Genomic DNA, 19,544 nt, shown 5'->3' with positions numbered 1-19,544 from the left:
GGGTTTTCAGCTGAATTTGCATACCCTTTCAAAACCCTATTTACTCGGTAGTTTTGAAGTTTAAACTTCAAAATAGCAAATCATACTAATTTTTATTATGTCAAAAGCAAATCATACTAATTAACTCAGCTAAGAAATATTCAAATAATCCCAGACCTAACAGACTTCTGTTGAGATAAGGATGAATCACACAAATAACAAACCTGAGAGTATGATTGGAAACTAGAGGTCTGACTTGATCTAACGTCCTCTGGCAAGCTGACAGATCGTAGCACAACTGGAAGGTTGGACACCAGCAGTTTAAATCGAGATGAAGATAACCCATCGTGAACAAATCATCAATTTGATCTTGTGAACAAATAAAATTCACTAGTAGCTCACCTCAAGTCACCTTCTCCCTGACATAATGATAATCAACTTCTAAGTGCTTGGTTCTTGAGTGGAAAACTGGATTGGATGCTAAGGCAATGGAAGACAAATTATCACACCAAATCTGTTATCTTAGAAGATTCTAATGTATGTCCCTAAACAACGAACATAACCAAGGCAACTCAGCGGCAGTGTATGCAAGCTGCTTATATTCAGCTTTGGTGCTAGACCTGGAAACCGTTTTCTGTTTCTTCGAACTCCACAACATTAATTTTTACCCAAGTATACACAGAAGCCTCCAGTTGAATGGCGTGTGTCTAGGTTCTCTATATAATCTGAATCAGAGAAAGCAGTCAATTGTACACCTCCAGGTTTATAAACAAGACCCTGATCATAGGTAGCCTTCAAATAACGTAGGATCCTCTTAACTGCCATCCAATGAGTGTTGTTGGGCGAAAGCAAGGACTGACGCACTTGGTTCACAACATAAGAAAGATCAGGTCTCGTAATGGTCAAATAATGTAGGGCACCTCCAACACTTTGGTATAATTCAATCCCCAAAGCACTCAGTTTTTGTCCAGAAGAAACTGGAGTTGAGATTGGCTTGGCATTGGTAAATTTAATGCATTTGATCACCAGAGCAAGTTACTTCAACACCTTGGAAGTAGTTGAGAGGACCCAAGTCCTTCATGGAAAATAAAGTGCCCAATCTCTTTATCAACCGAACCATTTGATAAGTGTTGTTTCCTGTGAGCAACATATCATCCACATAGATTAGTAATGTGAGATATACTCCTCATTGATTAAACACAAACAAAGAATAATCACACTTGGATTCTATATACTCCTCTTTGATTAACTCCTCTTTGATTAAACGCAAACAAAGAATAATCACACTTGAATTCTTGAAATCCCAATTGAAGCAAGAAATCAGAAATCTCTGAAACCAAGCTCTTGGTGCTTGTTTTAACCCATATAAACTGCGCTGCAACTTGCAAACATGGTGTAGGTACTGCTTGTCAATGAAACCCGCTGGTTGTTTCAGATAAATTTCCTCAGTGAGATAACCATGCAAGAAAGCATTCTAGATGTCCAACAGCCTTACACGCCCCTTCTTTGACACTGTCAAACCAAGCACAAGCCGAATTGTGCTTTACAACAGGACTAAAAGTCTCGTTGCAGCCAATCCCTGGTTTTTGATGAAAACCATTGGCCATAACCTCGCCTTATGTCTCTCGATCGAACCATATGCATGTCGTTTTATCTTGAATACCCACTAGTTTGGAAGAAGATTCATGATGGGATGATAAGGAACAAGGCTCCAGGTAGGTACCGTAGCGCTGCAAAGCACTAAATTCTTGAGCGGCAGTTTTCTCAAGAAAGAAGATTCATTTTAAGCTACTAATCTTCAAATTCAATGATAAATACCGCGTCTGAGACTCGTTATCTTCAAACAATTGCCTGCCGGAACCAGCGCGACGACCAAATTCGAAACCTATCAACATTTAACTTACAATTAGCTAAATTCTTAATGCTTAAAGATTTAGTTTCCTTTTTCTAGTAGCGCTAATCCACCTAGACTGTAAAAAATTAAGAAAGTAATAGGCATTATAATCTATTTGATCATAATTAACTACCGTTTGGTTCCTGAGAAATCAAAGGAAAAAATTTCAACTTGTTCTTGTAATCTCAGTTTTTCAACTTCCAAAAACAACCAGAAAACTAAATGAACACAGATGCAAATACACACACATACACATAAAATGCATACAAACATATATATATATATATACACACACACACTACATATGAGAAGATGGGGACCTGGAGACTAGGAACTGTGAAGGCCACCTCTAGCAGTGGCTTGACGAAGAAAAGAGGAGAAGCTGCGAGAGGAAGAGGATGGAGCAAGCTCCATTTTGTGATCTTTGAGGTTGACCATGGAAACGATGGAGACGATGGAGCTGGATTCAGGAAGTCAGTGGCGGATTTAGGATTTCAAGATCGAGAGATTTCAAGATAAAAGTTCAAAAAAAAAAAAAAAAGACTAGTTTGGTTTCATATCACTATTTTTTATTGAATTTGGTTCATTGAATAATCAAAATTAATCAACCACATCAAGTGCCCCAATGGTAAGGGCGCAAATTTCAGCTCTCAAAATACAAAAAACCGGGAGGTCTCGGGTTCAAGGCTCCAAACTGGTGAGTTTGCTTGACTGTAGCTAGGAAAAAGTTGAAATACCTCTGTGATTATTCCAGGCCCTTAGAAGAGGTGGATAACCGTGGCTTGCCACTAGTTGTCGTACTGGATCGCGGGAAAATGGGCTGCAAATTCCAATGGAATCAAGGTAACTGGTACTTCGAGCTATGGGTTGCAAATGGATCTCGGCCCATTTACAACAATGTATTACATTATAGGGTTTGATTTTTTTTTTTTTTTTTTTTTTTTTTTTTGTAACAACGATATTGTCTACACTAATAGAGAGAGTATGCTAAGTTTCACAATAGGCTAGCAATAATGTGATTCAAATTCTCCTTTGACGAGAATCAAACCTAAGACCTCTCACTTACAAGTGAAGAAGAACACCATTAGACCATAGTACTAAGTGACTATTATAGGATTTGGATTAAATTTGAAGAAAAATGTGACAAAACGATATTAGTAGTGACAAAATGATTAGTGATAAAATGATTTTGGAAGTAGTTGTCTATTTCTATGGGCAGTTAGTAGCTGTCGAATGATTTTGGAAGTAATTATCTAAATGTTCTCTTGTATTTACCAACTCGTAAAAACTCGGAATAATATTTCTTTAAATTGGTTGTCAAATACTTGAAAATAAGGAAGCATATCAACTAGGGGGCTAGTTGATCCGATTCCCGTTCCTTACTTTTTATATTTTTTAAGTTCTTTTGTTCCTTCATTTTCTCATTTTTGATAAGTAAATATTGAATTAAGAATTATATGGATCCAATGTTGCATATTATGTTTATGAACGAGCCTTGGTAGGAGTCATGGCCTAATCCTAAGTGAAAATGTCACGTTTATAGGGCCAATGTTTTAATGTTTAGGCTCATCAAAGGGTCGATTCGGTTTTCCTACCTCTAACTCTCTAAGTATCAAGTACTCAAAGTAACGCTCAAGGAATACTTCACTTGCACAACATCATAACAATAATAAGGAAATACAATGGAGAGGTTTAGTAGAGAGGCTGCTTGTGGCGTAGTAAACATCAATTTAGGTCTTGAGGACCGGAGGCAATGTAGACCAACCTCTTATGACAACTGTTGAATTGAATCTAGAAAGTCAGAAGTGAAAAAACATTTTCTTGTGTTGTTACCAGTTACGAATCAGATATGATTGATTGAAGAAAGAAGATAAGATCGATGAATGATTAAGCAAAACTTGGCCTTAGAGACCAATGAAATGCGACCTAGAAGCTTTATTACACAAAACTACTTTGAAGACCTCTTCTTCTGCTTCCATGCTTACTTTTGCTATAGGTCTTGAGGACTGGAGCAATGTTGACCAACCTTTTGTGACAAATGTTGAATAGAATTTAGAGTCAGAAGTGACAAAATATTTCCTTATATTGTTATCAACTATAGATTAGATATGACCGGTTGAAAAAAGAAGATAAGATCAATGAATGATTAAGTGAGATTTTACCTTAGATACTAATAAAATGTGACAGGGAAATTTTATTACACAAAAGCTCTTTGAAGACCTCTTGCTTCTGCCATAGGTCTTGAGGACTAGAGGTGATCTTGACCAATCTCTTATGAAAACTATTGAATTGAATCTAGAGAGTTAGAAGTGACAAATTATATTTAGTCTAAAATATTGTAGCCTCCTCCCAACCCTCACCCAATTGAATGTAGCCATCAAATTTGAGTTAATCCAACAATTGCTCTTGCTTGCAAAGAATGAAGTTAATTCGTCAGCCACTGCATCATGCACAGTGTTATCTTCAGCCATCCACTCTTTTTCAAACCACTGAGGTTTGGCTTTAGTTAGAGGTCATCAACATCAAGATGGCCAACCGAGAAATGTCAAAAACTCTGGACACGTGTAAGGCTACTTTACCAACACCTAATGCATTGCATGTCAATATGCATGATCTAGATCGTTCTCAATGGTTAATTATTCTTTGATTGCATTGTTAATCAACTTTGTTAAAATAATGACACAGTTCATCTACTGGTATTGAGTCAGCTTCTCGTATTGATTCGCAAACAAACGACCACCAATTCCCTTAATTATATAATTAGTAAATTGTTAGAACTAAGACGATACGTAATATATTCCTTCATGATGGAGCCTCTTTTGTCTTTGTCCTATCGTTCCAGAGTTCTTAAGGGAGGGGTCGATTCGATTCCCTTGGGGTAGATTTACAATGTAAACCCTTTATACGTACTTGTATTTTTCTTCTAGTGATAATCTTAATTCAATGAATGTTGGATGAGTTTTCATGCGTTGATAACTAAGAAACTGAAAATGAAACAGTTATCAAATTATCATTGACTAGAAACAATAGTAATATTTATGATAAAATGATATAAATTATTTTGTACAAAAAAATGTGAATATGCAACTTAGTATTATGGTCTAGTGGTATTTCTCTTCACTTGTAAACGAAAGGTCTTACGTTCAATTCTCACCAAAGGAGAATTTTAACCACATTATTATTAGTCCATTGCCACTTAGTGTAAATAATGTTATCTGTTAAAAAAAAAATGTAAACATAAAAATATATGTAGTGTATTCTTTAGAGCATTCTCTCTTGTGATATTTACATTCATACCATCGTACTAGTAAATGACGATTTTTTTTCTTTTTTTCTTTTTGGTTAACATAAAACAAATAAAGGATTCCACCTGAATAATTTTAGGGCACAACGGATTAAATGAAATTATGAATTGAAGCGTAAGAACATAAAAATGAAACAAGAAACTAAAAAGTGTCAATGGAATCAATCTCACGAGCTATATATTAAGATGGTTATATTTATTGAAAGGCGAGTGGATAAGAATGTAGATGTATAAACACTTGCAGATTACTCGGCCATTAAGAAGATTGATTTAGTATTTGATATTGAGCTTGTAATGTGGACCATTGGATCATAGCCAATACGTACCACTCAGTTTTATAGTTGTCTTATTTGGATGATTCATAGCTCATGCCCCCTGTAAGAGATTGTGTTCTCATGTGCTTCGCCAGTTACTATCGACTTATCTAACCACTTACTATTGAATTAATCTCTCCCTGTCTCATGAGCTTCGCCATCGTAGTCAATAGACTCAATCTCATTAGCTATACATTAAAATGACTCAATCTCATTGCATATGCTATATCTTATGTAATGGTTCGCATTTATTAATTTCGTTTCAGTTAGCTGCGGAAGCAATTGCATGATAAGATTGAGAAGAATTGGCAAAGCCGGACCTGAAGTAGTACGAATACTATCTAAGCGCCATGGAATAAGTTTGGGGCTTTTACATAAACTGCAATCTTAATAAATTTTGTTGTTACGGATCACAAAGAAGTTGATAACAGATGAGTTCTTAGTTGAAGTTCAGTGAATTTTTTGAGATTTTGTCTGGTTAATAATGACTGCAAACCTGTTGAAAATCTACATTTCCCAGGTATTTATTTGATCACATCATTGTTATCATCAACTCTAAATACCTTAATAGTAGAACCTGAGTTAACATTATTCTTATGAAATTTGTGAGTTTGATTTTTGGGTGCAGCTGATGATCAGATTCAAATGATTGAGATGATTAAGCTCTTGGAAACAAAGGGTTCAAACAATTTTCACAACTTGGGTACCCAACGTTTATACAAAATTGTATAAAATATTAGTTATGCAAATTTGTAGTATATTCTTATCAATGATATTACAATTTGTTTCCACACCAAAAAAAAAAAAAAAAAAAAAAAAAAAAAAAAAAAAACGAAAGAGAGAAAAGAAAAATGATATTACAATTTGAATCCTAGAACACTATTAAGAAGGGTCAGCTATATGAATCCTACAACGACAACCAAGTCTTTACACATCACAATCAAAGTGTAAAAAATTCACAAATGACTAAGCAAGTAGAGGAAAACTTCCAGAAGTGTCCAAAAATAGATTTCTTTTTTATTTGCAAAGCAGATATGTCGAAACAGGAACAAATAGATGAAAATAAGACAAAAATGTAAGAATGAAGTAACTTAAAATTGCCATAAATTACAAAGAAAAGTAGGGTATAACACTAAAGAGTTACAGAACAATAATTAGACATACACCTACAATAAAAGGAAAGAAAAATACCAGAGGATCTTTCAAATAGTTGTCACATATCCAATTTGCAAGTAGAATTAGAAGCTCACGGCCTACAGGTTCATCTCCATGCACATTTCCAATGTAATGCGGCACCCAGCATCTTTATCAAAAAATGCTCAAACTATCACTTGAAATTGCATGAACGAGTAACAATCGATTTACATTCTCGGGAATGGAAAAGGAACAAAAGAGATTTTTAAAGTAGCACACAGAATACAAAAATACTACACCGTCAGTGTAGGCAAACACTCAATAAATTGAAATCCGGGTAATATGCAAAACTTTTTCGACAAAAAGTGAAATTCATGACTTCAGTTTTCGACAGTAAACGCGAAATATGGCAGGTGGAAAATGACAGACTAACAATAATATATTATTAGTTGCAGTGGAATTCAGAAACAATGAACTTTTTAAGGAAGAAGAAGAGGGAAATGAAAATATCCAATTGCAAGTGATTTTTTGGCGTGTACTTATAAATTACAATCTTTGTCATATTACAGCTTCTCAGTTTCATTATAAGTTTCTTGTGGTCATAAGTAGCTCGTAGCAGTTTCCTTTATTTCTTTCCATACAAGATCAGAGAAAAAGTAACAAAAAAATGGTGACTAAAACTGCCCTCAAAACACATACAATTGATAGAATCTGTCCTTTCTGAGGGACAAGTAACATAATTGAACTAGCGGAATGAATAAAACTTTTCTAAAGAGTGCAGATGGATATTCTCCAATACCAGAATCAACTCAATTCGGTGGTAAACAGGTATTGCACCCTTCTGGATTCAAAGGTGCAATAAGCTAGAAGCTATATCGCACTTTTTTAACTTCCACTAATAAGCAATCAATGTAATTAAATTTCTGACCCTTATTCAGCGTTTACTGTTGCAAAAAGATTTCAGGTACTGGTGCCTGAATCCTTATTACACAGCTCTATGGTTAATTTCAGTTTCAAGCAGCTGCAAGGACTAATTTGTGCTAATCTTGAAGGAATCAAAGCAGGTTCCTGTTCTTTTGAATAATAACCATTTCTGGGTTATGGAACAAATATAATTTCTACGTTATTATTATTTACAGAAGGGAAGGGGGGACGCTAATGCGTCTTCCTTCAAAAATCCTGCCATGTTCCAAAAAATTGATTGTATATAGGAAGGATTAAAATTTCAGGATTCAAAAGTTTTTACCAAATGGCGGCTTGGATATAATTTGGATAAATTAATATTCAAAAATAAAATTGTTTGGTTTTTGTTTTTGTATGTAACAGAACATTCACCTTAAATGCAGCTTCAGGCTCTTCCACCCCGGGCTTAGCAGAAATTGCTACTACCCACTACAAGCAATAATACATCAAACATTACCAACTTCATAAGATGTTAGTCAAGATGTTATTCTAATAAATAAAACTAAAGCGATAAAAAACAAAGAGGAAACTTCAGTGAAACGATTACCAGCGGAACCCTATTCACACTCTTCCCAAAACTGATAATCCATTCGAAAAATCCCTCATGAGATGCCTAAACAAAAATCCTACAATTAAAATCATGTATTTATCCAGCTCAAACTACTACTAACAAATACGATTGTTTTGTTTCTACTAACAAGTGGTAAAATTATAATCTGGCAAATGTTAAAAATGCACAAGCCCAAGTAATCACCTGTAAGCCGTATAAATGTTACTGCATCTTTGGCCGAACGCCTTAATGGCCTGTCCCAGGTCAGAATTAGTCATGTACCCTTGAGCTACATCAACACTGTGTCACCAATTTTTTTTCACATTTTCAGTAAACACATAATTATATCAAATTAGATTATATAATTCTTGTTAAGCTACTAAGCTTCAATTTAGTGATAAATACCGCGTCTGAGACTCATTATCTTCAAACAATTGCCTGCCGGAACCAGCGCGAGGACCAAATTCGAAACCTATCAACATTAATTTACAATTAGCTAAATTCTTAATGCTTAAAGATTTAGTTTCCTTTCCTAGTAGCGCTAATCCACCTAAAATATAAAGAATTTAAGGACGCAACAGGCATGATAATCCATCTGATCATAATTAACTACCGTTTGGTACCTGAAATATCAAAGGAAAATTTTTCAATTTACTTCATGTTCTTGTAATCTCAGTTTTTCAACTCCCATAGAACTAAATGCACACACATGAAAATAGAATGCATACAAATATGTATGTATGTATGTATGTATGTATGTATGTATATGACAGATGAGGAGATGTGGACCTGGAGGGTAGGAACTGTGAAGGCCGCTTCTAGCAGTGGCAGGACGAAGACAAGAGGAGAAGCCTGAGAGAGAGGAAGAGGATGGAAAGAGCAAGCTTCATGATGTGATCTTTGGGGTTGACGATGGTGGCGATGGAGCTCCGGAATCGGATTCAGGAAGCCATTGTTGGAACTCGCTGGAAAATGGGCTGCAAATTCCATTGGAAGCAAAGTAACGGGGACTTCGACATATGGGTTGCAAATGAATCTCTTCCCATTTTTCAAACAGCCCGAACCAAACTAAATTCTATAGGTTGATTTTTATTTTATTTTTTAATAAACAACAATATTTTACATTATAGGGCTTGAGTTAAATAAAAGATAAGTATCACTAACTATATAGGTTTGGTATTGACAAAATTGATTTTGGAAGTAGTTGTCTATTTCGAATGTAATTATTTAAATTTTCTCTTGTATTTACTAATATGTAAGGAATTGAAAAAATGTAAGCTTTCTTTAAAATATCAAAATATCAGGAAGCATATCGACTAGGACGGCTAGTTGAGCCGATTCTCTTCTCTTACATTTTCATACTTCTAAGTTTTCTCATTCCTGATAAGTAAACATTAAATTAAGAGATAAGGATCCAATGTTGCATATCGTGCTCATAAACAAGCCTTGGTAGGAGTCACAGCCTAATCATGAATGAAATTGTCACGCATATAGTGTCAATGTTTTAATGTTTAGGTTCATCAAAGAGTCGATTCCGCTTCCTACCTCTAAGTTGGTCAAACTAGCTCCGAAAGTACTCCAAAGGTAAAGTAAGGCTCAATGAATATTTTGTGTTCGCACATCATCACATTAAACAATTTGGATGAGCGAAAAAAAATGAATGCGGATGAAGGCTAAAGAGCAACATTACATGCTCTGAAAAACATCACGCTCAAGCTTGTCTAGCTAAACCCATGCACAAGACAAAAGTGAAGAAGAAACATCTTGTTCTTGTAATTTGATAACAAATTTTATGGTAATACAGATGATGACGAAGATGACTGATCAGAAACTGTTGCATTATTTGTAACAGCATGAAGGAGTCGAAACATCTTCTTAAATGTGAATGCACCAAAAGTCGGTTAAACTATTTGATGAGAATTGTGAATCTTCCGACGATAGTTCTTGGTATACTGATGATGCCCGCAATTTGATCTGCCTCATTCAAAAATTTACGAGTACGCTTCAACTTATATCCGGACTTTTATTCGCAATTTGATCTGCCTCATTCAGAAATTGACTTGTAGACTCTCTCTTTTCCCTAAAACTTATTGGTCGAGCTCCTAAAACATATGTGAGATCCAACACCAAATAATACTATGTCACATGTGCATTAAATTTGATTATAAATCTCAATTATGTTTTAACATTCAACAACCAGATACTATTAAGTTTAAAAGTAATTGAAGAGATAAAAAAATAAATAAAAAGGAAAATGACCCACATAAGAAATTAACAGATCTAAGACAATGTAGAGTGAATTTTGAGTTTTGTAGAGACGACTTCAAGTTTTAGGAGACAAAATGAGATCAAAATGGCAAAGCGGAGCAAACTTTGAGTTTCAAGGAGTTGCGACTTTTGAGTTTCAGGAGATATAGCTAAAAATTAGCCCATTTGTTTACTTTCTTGGTTTGATCATCTAATTTAAATATTATTTGATTATTTTTCCAAATTTCCCATTGAAGGGCAAACAAACTCGTATTTAAGTTCTGTACAACGAAGGGTACATGATCCTGCTCTTGATGAATAAATATGTCATCAAATAGTTTGGATTACAATTGTTCAAATACTACTTAGGCTTCAGATTTCTACAAAAATCGACAACCCTTATCAATTGCACTGGGAACAAATTTGGCGAGCCCTTGAGTCAGGGCTACACTAGATTAGAATAGGGATGGTTCAAAAAACCGAAAATCGAAAAAAATTGAATCAATACAAAACCGAACGAAACAAAAATTGGTTAGTTTGGTTTCTGTTTTTATAGATAAAAAACCGAACCGAACCGAAGTAACACTAAAAACGATGTCGTTTTTGTAATTTTGTCTTTTGCGGGAGGATAGTGCGTTGTTGTGTATATATACCAAGATTCTAAAAGAAGGCGCTAGTCAGATGGTGGGATGAGGCTTAGCACCTAGGCAGCTAGGCGGGGCTTAGGTGAATTTAAATAAATGTATTATATTTCGTATAAATAAGTATCTGTTTATATTTAAAATGTATATAATTTGATCAAAAACTACAACATAGAATGACATATATATTTTGAAATATTGGAACATAATGAAAACATGGGGAACAAGCATATAATGTGTGTTCATTCAAGTATTCAACATGTCTCTTACAATTTATTGAAAAATAAATAAAATGCAAAATGAAAGTTATATTTTTCTGTCTAAGTGAGTCGCAACCTAGGCGGGTGCCTAGTGACCAACCACCTAGCCCCTAGGCGGGGCCTAGGAGGCGCTAGGCGAGGATTTTTAGAATAGTGATATATACACTTGTATAAACAAATTGTTGTGCTTTTACATAGATACTGAGGGTGTGGTCAAGTTTCTTGTAAAAGTGATTATCATTAACATAATTCAATCGATACAAATATATCAAGAATCATATTGTAGCTCGTACTTTTCATCGTACATACCGTCGATGTATTATTTAATTTATTGCTGTGCCGTGATTGACAGTAAAGAAGAGTTCTTTTGTGGAACCATATGATCCAATTATCTTTCTGCCTATTATGGACAGAAATGGGTAATTGATCATTTTAGCCTCAATTGTTTTGGTAGAGTTTAATAGATATTGTTGTAGTCAGTGTCTTTGGACAGACATGTTTCATGCGGTACATTATTTGGGTTTGCTGCTAAGCCTCCACACAGTTTGATTTTCTATTCCTGATGATATTTTTCAGATTAAAAAAAAAAAAAACAATCAGGTTTTATATAAATTATAAAACAAAACCGAATGGAACTAAAAAAAAATGGAACCTAAGTTAAATCAAGAAAAAATCAAACCAAACAATAATTTCGATTTTATAAAAAACTGAACAGATTGAACCTGAACCTACTCCTAAATTATAGAAGTTCTCGATGCACGGCGGACTCGTTCCAAAAATGATGAGAAAAGTTTTATAGTGGGTGACATAATTATCTTCCTCTTGAAAAAAACAGAGACATGAAATCTTTTCTCAGAAGAAAGATAACTCGTCCCAACAAGGAATGGAAATATGCCATAGTCGCTCTGCCACTTTTTTGGTGGAAAATAATGGGCCTTCAACTTTGGTTTTTCTCTTGAATGGAGTATTGGAAAGTGGACAGCTCTTGTATGGAGGTTTTGGCGTCTCAACAGACTTGGAGCTTAGTTCCTCTACCCCCCAATAAGAATCTAGTTGGGTGTAAATGGGTGTTCAAACTTAAAAAGAATTCCGATGGCTCAATTGCTCGACATAAGGCTCGCCTGGTTGCTAAGGGGTTTAGTCAAGAGCCTGGTTTGGATTATGGGGAGACCTTTAGTCCAGTGGTTAAGCCAACCACTGTGCGCGTAGTCCTAGCCTTGGCAGCTCATTTTAATTGGTCTCTTCGCCAGTTGGATGTCAAGAATGCATTTCTGCATGGAGTATTGAATGAAGAAGTCTATATGGCTCAACCACCGGGTTTTGAGGATAATTCTCGGCCTGATTTTGTGTGTAAACTGCATAAGTCCCTGTATGGTTTGAAACAGGCTCCTCGCGCCTGGAATGAATGGTTCACAAGTTTTCTTCCCTCTCTCGGATTCCAGTCTACATATTCTGACTCTTCTTTATTTGTCAAGGTTGTTGGACGTGATGTTGTCATTCTTTTACTCTATGTCGATGATATTATTATCTCTGGGAGTTCCTCTATCGTTATTCAACAGGTCATTCAATCCTTGACCACTGAGTTTGACATCAAAGACTTGGGCGAGCTTCATTATTTTTTAGGGATTCAGATCACCAAAACTTCTCCAGGCTTATTTTTGTCCCAGACAAAGTATATACAGGATCTCTTGGAGAAAGTTGAGATGGTCGACTGTAAAGCTTATGATACACCATGCTTGCCCTACAACAGACTTCTTAAAGATGATGGTACCCCTTATAACCATCCCACTGCATATCGGAGCATTGTTGGTGCCTTGCAATATCTTACATTTACTTGCCCCGATATTGCCTTCTCCGTTCATCAGGTCTGTCAATTTATGCAGTCTCCCATGGTGTCTCACTTCACAGCCGTTAAACGTATCTTGCGATATCTCAAGGGTACGTTATCTGTTGGTATTTCTTATACTCGGGGTGAGTTATCCTTGAAGGCGTTCAGTGATGCAGATTGGGCAGGAATCCCATCTCGTTACATTACACCGAAACTTTAGAGCGGCGTGGCTCAAATTTATCCTCACTTCATGTTGTATTTTAATTTTATGACATGATAACACGTAATAAATTAATCACACCATTATTTTCATGTTTCCGTTTCACATAAAAAATTAAATTTTTATTTAAAAATATAAATATCAAAGTATAACGGTTATAACAGTATACCTTACTATAGACCACCATAAATTTTTTATTCTTTTGCTCCTACTTTAGGTAAACGATGATATTAACTCTTTTTTTTGTCAAAAAAATAATTCACAATCTAACACTATGACCCACACTAAACCATGTTGTCACCAACACCCCTACTACCAATAGAAGAACCCGAGCTGTCTTTCTCTGTTTTTCATAAACGAGAAAGGCTTACATTTTCAGAGATGGATTGTCTATCCTTTCATTTTCATACTTTCTTCATGCCCTCATATGATATATAGTCACGGTTAAGTTACGTCAATATTTTATATTAATTTTTTTATAGAAATAATAAAATAAAAAGTAATAGGAATATAAAATGTTGACGTGACTTAACCGTGACCACACAAACAGGAGGGCATGGGGAGAGTATGGAAATGGGAGGGCAGACAATCCACCTCCTACATTTTCTCTTTTGCTGATGGGAACCAAAAGAAAAGCATCCAATGCCTTGTACTATTGAAATTTTTTTTCATTATGACTGGAACACGAGTGGTATATCACATATTTTTATATAAGTGGTGGAAAATTTTATTTTTAAAGTTATTAACTTTTTAACGCACATATCTCACTATTTGTATAATAACACATAGTGTATCATCCCGTGTTCCGGTCACATTGAAAAATTTCTCGTACTATTGGCTGCTTGCTACCTTTTAACATCGTCATCAAGTGGCTTTCACATTGAGCTATTAAAACAGCCAATGAATTTTATTTTTTTGACAAACGATATTATTTATACTAAGAGTTGAGGAAAATAGACTAAGCTTCACAATTGATTAGCAATAATGTGGTTTAAAATTCATTTTTTGCGATAAACGAACATAAAACCTCTCACTTACAAGTAAAGAGAAATACTACTAAACCGTAGCATTAAGTGGCAACAGCCAATCAATTGGCTTGAGTAAAAATAAAGGGCCCAATCAGAAGGAGCCAGACCCACTAAATCCAATAGTAAGTCATCTCTAATGGAGAAGACTAAAGGTCTAAAAGCAAAAAAAGACATTATTTGTCAAAAATCCATATTTAACCGATGACCAGACTATAATTCTACGAAGCCCACCAGGCTATAATTTGGTCAAGGGGCATCATGCTAGTCAAATGTAGCCCCCCTCGTAGTTTAATTAGATTTGAAGACATCTAACAGTTGTTTAACTAAATTAATCAATAAATTTAAACTTAAAACTAATAAATTATTGTGGGGCTATTATTTAGTTGAAGACAGCGCAATGACATATTGAAGTGAGAGTGACTATATACACTTGCTAAGAACCGGAATGTCTGGTCGTCTGGACGTGCAAAATAATCTTTCCTGTAATTTAATTAGATCAAAAGACGAGCATATGTGCAAAATAAAAATTAATAAGCGTTAGCATAAATTCTGGGATAGTGTTATTTTGAACTTACACATATTGTTAGGCACCATCCGAAAATCCATAACATATTAGAAGTAATCGGCAATGTTCATAACATTACAGTAACACTTTAAGACCTACTATTGACATCACCATGCTTGTTTCACACTACAAAAGAAAATTTTAAAAACCTGAACACATTGGGCATCATAGGTAAAAATGAATAATGATCAAAACCTACACTCACACGGAGGCCAACATACAGCCGGAAGAAGTCTAATGGAAATGAAGGAAGACAATTATTCTGGACAATTTTCAACAAACAAATCGTTTGCTTTTTCCATTGCTGTCAAAGATGTTCCAAGAGAGCCAAAGGTTGACAGATTTTTCCATTAAGAGGACAAGATTTCCAGCTTATAAAAGGCAAATGAAAAACAAAGAACGAGAAATATATACAACAGCATATCAAAAAAGTAAGACCCTAGTATCAAGTTATCAATCAGCATGGTTCAGTGCAGAACTTTTATGGATGTAAATTGATTAACTTTTATCCTGAGCGCCATCCCATGGATAATTTGCAACAAGGGCAACCTGTGAACAACAAAAGAATTGGTAATGACTAATTTCTCCACATCTGAATCAAGGAATCCATTAGCTAAGATAGAGAACCACCAGTTAGAATTAAAAAAAAAAAAAAAAAAAAATCCTTTGATTTCTCAGGAACCAAACGGTAGTTAATTATGATCACAGATAGATTTTCAAGTTCCAAAAACAACCAAGAAACTAAATGAACACAGATGCAAATGAACATATAATATAAAATGCATACAAATATACATACATATATATATATATATATATATATATCACAGATGAGGAGATGGGGACCTGGAGGGTAGGAAGTATGAAGGCCGCCTCCGGCAGTAGCAGGACGAAGAAAAGAGGAGAAGTTGAGAAAGAGGAAGAGGATGGAAAGAGAAAGAGGAAGAGGATGGAAAGAGCAAGCTCCATTCTGTGATCTTTGAGGTTGACTATGGAGACAATGGAGCTGGATTCAGGAAGCCATTCTTGGAACTTGGAAGGAGGTAAAAGAAGATGAAAACGTAACGACGAAGATCGGAGATGCTGGATCGCCCGAAAATGGGCTGCAAATTCCAATAGGAACAAAGAAACGGGGACTTCGATGTATGGGTTGCAAAACGATCTCGGCCATATGTTAAACAACTGTTGTTTGGGCCTAAATAAGCCTACAAACCTAACCGGATAAACCGTTCAAACCGCCCGAAAAAAACTAATTAAAACCTGGAACATTTTGATATATGTGTCTGAGTTTTCAACTCTATAAATTACACATTTGTTGGTTATAGAGATTTGATTAAATATTTTTCCTACAAATATGGAGTCTCATCCATCATACTTATCCTTTATTTATACCAAAATTACAAATCTTACCACGGCCTAAAGTCTTCACGTCATGAAAAAATTGCAGAGATATTGAAACAAATTTTTTTCCCACAATCTGGCTCCTTTGATTCCCTCTAAGATAATTATACAAAAAAATGATTATATACAATTTATTAAGGAATAAAATACCCTGCCGTTTGATTTTTTTTTTTTCCTTTCAATGAAGAAATAAAATACCATTTAAGATATTTGTAGTAATCCATTTATAAATTTTTGTAGTAATTCATAAAAGAAAATAACATCGAGAATAATACAACGTACCAATAAAAAAATATATGTATGAAAACAAACCTACTAAAACCGGAAATAAACAAACTAGTAAACAACGTTGAAGAACAAAAGTAAATGTACCAATCAATGATATATATATATAATATTAATCGTATCCATATGATACTAAATGGGACAATCCATAATGTATACAAAAACAATCGTAACAGAATCGTGAAAAAAAAACCTATCAATCAACGAGAACAAAACTAAACGTAGCGGAAGTTAAAACTAAACATACCGAAAGCTAAAACAAAACGTACCAAAAGCTAAAACTAAACGTACCAATCAACGATATGTACACACAAAAATTAAAAATAAATGTACCAATCAATACAAAACCAATATATGATAACCAACAATAAATGTACCATTATCACTAATCAACAATATATACAAATTCAAATGTATACAAAATAATTATCTAACAAAAAGTATACTAAATAATAAAGAAACAAAAAAATCTAAGCATCCATCATTTCAATTATTTTTTCAATTTTTGGATAAAAAAATGTTTTTAACGGAAACAAAAATTAAAACAGATAATTGGATAAATATGTTGAGCGAAAAAACCAAAATTATCTCCTACAAAAGAGTCCACAACTCCTAAAATACATGAATAAAAAAATGACAGGATAAAAAAAATTCTCTCAACTAATTAAAAGAACAAATTTAGAAATCAATATGTAAAATTTTAATTTAAAAATTACAATTATTATTTTTAATTTAAAAAAAAAATACTTATGTGGTCTAATGTACCAAAACGTCTTGATCAAAATTCTAAAAGGCATAAATGTTTGATAAAAAAAAATTCAAATTTTGAGCATTTAAATCTAATTAACTCTTTTTTCATAGACAACAAGACTTTACATCATGGGTTTGAATTAAATTGAACAGAAATGTCACTAACTATATTAGTAGTGACAAAATTGATTTTGGAAGTAGTAGTCTACTTCTGAGGGGATTTACGACATGTTGAATGTAATTATGTAAATTTTCTCCTGTATTTACTAATTAGTAAGGAATTTAAAAAAACATTATTTATTTTTTAAAATTCGTTATCAAATACCTAAAAATCGGGAAGCATATTAAGTAAGGTGCCATTTGATCCGGTTCCCTCTTCTTACTTTTCATATTTCTAGGTTCTTTCATTTCTTGTCACTCAGTACTACAGTTTGGTGGTATTCATTTTCACTTGGAAGCGAGAGGTTTTAGGTTCAAATCTTATGAATAGCGAATTCAATACCAAATTAGGTTTGCCCATTGTATGGCTTAACCGAACTCTCATTCCCCTTAATGTAAAAATATATCGATGTACTCAAAAAGTTATTTCATTCCTTTATTTTCTCATTTATGATAAGTAAACATTGAATTAAGAGATATGAATCCAATATTGCATATCGTGTTTATGAACGAGCCTTGGTAAGAGTCACAACCTAATCATGAGTGAAATCGTCACATGTGTAGCGCCAATGTTTTCATGCATAAGCTCACCAAAGGGTCTATTTCGTTTTCCTACCTCTCAGTTCCTCCAACTAGGTCTGAAAGTACTCCTAAGGTAAAGTAAGGCTCAAGGAATAAATCGTGTTCACAACATCATAAAAATAATAAGGAAATACAATGGAGGGGTTTAGTAGAGAGCCTTGTGGCGTAGTAAACATCAATTTAGGTCATGAGGACTAGAACCAACTTCTTACGTCAAGTTTCAGGGGGTAAAAACGAACAAAATCGAGTTGCAAGAGGCTAAGTGGAGCGAACTATGAGCCTAAGGGAGTAAAGTGGCAATTTTGAGTTACATGGAGCAAAGTGAGATTAAAATCGAGGGTGTAACTAAAAATAAGCCCATTTGTTTACTTTCTTGGTTTGATCATGTAATTTAAATGTTGTTTGGTTATTTTTTTCAAATTTCCCAATAAATATTGGAAGGCAAACAAACTCATAAATCATTATGCATTGTCTTAGTGAATCTTGTTGAGAACAAGTCAATCCTATTTAGGTTCTGTACAAGGAAGGGTACATGAATCTAGCTCTAGATGTTTCAATATGTCATCAAATAGTTTGGATTGCAATTGTCTTTGAATCAATTGAGGTTTTACTATAAAACTAATCGGCTATATGGAGAGTAGTTTAACTACTTATAAGCCCATGCAAGGTCCTTTCTCCCATCAACATATGACTCATTCTCAACATGCTCCTCATGTGTGACAAATTTTCAAGTCTAACATGTGGATAACACAACGGGGTGACATCAAGCGCGTGTGGTCGTTTTACTGTTTGACTTCACATGTGAGACAACTTGTTTTGGTACCATGAAGAAATTGAGGTTCCACCATAAAACTAATTGACTGTATACAGAGTAGCCCAACTACTTAAACTTATAAGCCCACGAAAAATTCCTCTTCCCATCAATGTATGACTCATTCTCAACATACTAGGTAGGCTACAAATTTCATACCAAAATCGAAAACCCTTATCAATTGCATCTGACCGGGAAAAAATTTGGTGAGTCCTTGAGTCAAGGCTACGCTAAATTAGAGACTTTCTCGACCTTCTCAGGTATTGCAGAATGGTCCAAACAAGAATGAGAGAAGTTTTATACTGGGTGACATAAATATTTTCCTCTTAACAAAACAAAGAGACGTGAAATCCATTTTAGAAGAAAGTTGGGAACTTTCTCGAAAATCTTGCACCCAATCACTTTGGTGAGGAGAAATGTTAAAAGGAAACAAGGAAGCTTCCTGGAAAGTTGGTCTTCCACTTTTTTTTTAATTTTTTTGTGGAAAATAATTATTCTTGTTGTGAATAATATGTGGATGTCCCATATGAATGTTTTGTTACTATTTATGCACAGTATTTTCACTATTTATTTGTGGAAAATTTGTGAAGTAAATAGTATTCTCTTTGCTTATAAAATGAATGAGAGGT

The 19,544-nt window shown here is 34.4% G+C and overlaps 2 long non-coding RNA genes across 6 annotated transcripts; both read right to left on the bottom strand.

Annotated features, from left to right (window-relative positions):
• Positions 1 to 51: 51 nt before the first annotated feature.
• LOC137728745 (uncharacterized) lies at positions 52 to 9,265 on the bottom strand. 5 transcript variants are annotated; one of them, XR_015952728.1, is made up of 7 exons: positions 8,928 to 9,265; positions 8,544 to 8,610; positions 8,343 to 8,438; positions 8,136 to 8,201; positions 7,961 to 8,017; positions 6,683 to 6,859; positions 52 to 1,116 (listed from the first exon to the last, which is right to left on the bottom strand). It is a non-coding gene; the product is annotated as an uncharacterized LOC137728745 (long non-coding RNA). The 5 variants fall into 5 exon arrangements; XR_015952726.1 differs by lacking the exon at positions 52 to 1,116 and having other exon boundaries at positions 6,487 to 6,859; XR_015952727.1 differs by lacking the exon at positions 52 to 1,116 and having other exon boundaries at positions 6,487 to 6,794.
• Positions 9,266 to 15,252: 5,987 nt separating this feature from the next.
• On the bottom strand, positions 15,253 to 15,867 carry LOC148693362 (uncharacterized). Its single transcript, XR_015952733.1, has 2 exons — positions 15,774 to 15,867; positions 15,253 to 15,476 (listed from the first exon to the last, which is right to left on the bottom strand). It is a non-coding gene; the product is annotated as an uncharacterized LOC148693362 (long non-coding RNA).
• Positions 15,868 to 19,544: the final 3,677 nt, after the last annotated feature.

This window comes from Pyrus communis, chromosome 10 (assembly GCF_041283825.1).
Source record: "Pyrus communis isolate YQ-2024b chromosome 10, ASM4128382v1, whole genome shotgun sequence".
Taxonomy (NCBI): domain Eukaryota; kingdom Viridiplantae; phylum Streptophyta; class Magnoliopsida; order Rosales; family Rosaceae; genus Pyrus; species Pyrus communis.
Note: the sequence above shows the minus strand (reverse complement) of the source record. Positions and strands in the feature narration are given on the sequence as shown.